At 33.7% G+C, this 1,360-nt stretch overlaps 1 long non-coding RNA gene across 1 annotated transcript; it reads right to left on the bottom strand.

Annotated features, from left to right (window-relative positions):
• Positions 1 to 220: 220 nt before the first annotated feature.
• On the bottom strand, positions 221 to 1,360 carry LOC107557310 (uncharacterized). The gene is made up of 3 exons (XR_001605378.1): positions 1,328 to 1,360; positions 822 to 948; positions 221 to 326 (listed from the first exon to the last, which is right to left on the bottom strand). It is a non-coding gene; the product is annotated as an uncharacterized lncRNA (long non-coding RNA).

Here is a 1,360-nt window from a genome sequence, read left to right as displayed (position 1 = left end):
AGAGAGAGAGAGAGAGAGAGAGAGAGAGAGAGAGAGAGACATTCTTCATTTTTTTTGTGTGTGAAATTGTGAGATGCAATGCATTTACTGGAAAAGCTACTTCTAATTATTTCTGAATTTCCTTCCCAACGCTGACAGTGACCTGATCAGTAATCATCACTAAGTTTCTCAAGACCAAACAGTAGGTTTGTTTGTGCATGAATGAATGAAGGATACAAGGCTTTTCTTCCTGGGAGAAACCTTTTTCACTAGTATGGCAATGAATTAGCGGGTCTGCAACAATTAGCACCAGATTTGTCTTCGGAAGCTTTTCAGCTATGAACTGCCTGAAAACAAAAACACAGAAATATGTACATACTAATGGGCACAATTCACCTGTGATAAAGATCACCTTGATCAATAAGAGCTGGGTGATGACTAATTCAAATGTAATATAATTACATAAAAAATTCCATTTAATTTACTAATTGTTACATGATATGCCATCTATATAAAGAGAAAACACAAGTTACAGAATTATATAACTGCATGTTTAATTTAATTTCATATTTATTTATTTATTGTTACATGAAATGCCATTTAAATAAGTAAATAATAATAATTTAAATAAGTAAATAAATCGAAAACAAATGATATAATTATAATAATCAATATACGATTTTTTTTCTCAAATAAAGATAACTGCTTTGTTTGTAGGTAAACGTATGTAAAGGTCAGGAGCAATCAATATGTTTTATATTGAAACTTTATCACATTAAACGGACAACCAAATTTTTTTTTCTCTAAATTCGTTCCACGATTAAGTTCCATATAAGTCTCACCTGGAGCAGTTCTGACAATCCACAGTCCCCTTAAAAGTTGTCTCATTGTTCCCAAAGAAATACTGTCTCTGCTCTTTGATGCAACTCTCTTTAGATGGTTTTTCAGACAGGTCCTCATCTAGGTCCGCTGTGAACAAAACACAATTGCTATTCAATTGCCATGAGCTACAATACTTTAAGTGCTTATTTGAATTACTGTTGATTCAGTGGCTAAATAACACCCACTGAACGGTCAATCAGTCAATAAAAAAATTCAATCAAAATTTCCCAAAGTACACAGAATACAGTCAAAATTAACACCATGCCCCTATCACATTTATAGTCTTTGACATTCTGAAATAGAATATGTGGTCACACTCTGTGGTCGCACATTAATTCAACATTAGCATTCATTAGCACTGTAGTTTTGGCAGTACACCAGACGACAATGAAAACAGGCATCTTGCCAAATTGCAGTGGCTTGATCATCGTTTCAGAGCAATACATTACTAATGTCGGGATCTTACCTGCCTCAAGGAAATTAGGAAATGTGATGCTGA

This window comes from Sinocyclocheilus grahami, unplaced genomic scaffold (assembly GCF_001515645.1).
Source record: "Sinocyclocheilus grahami isolate Dianchi unplaced genomic scaffold, SAMN03320097.WGS_v1.1 scaffold597.1, whole genome shotgun sequence".
Lineage (NCBI taxonomy): Eukaryota > Metazoa > Chordata > Actinopteri > Cypriniformes > Cyprinidae > Sinocyclocheilus > Sinocyclocheilus grahami.
The sequence above is the reverse complement of the archived record's forward strand: the minus strand, read 5'-3'. Positions and strand labels throughout refer to the sequence as shown.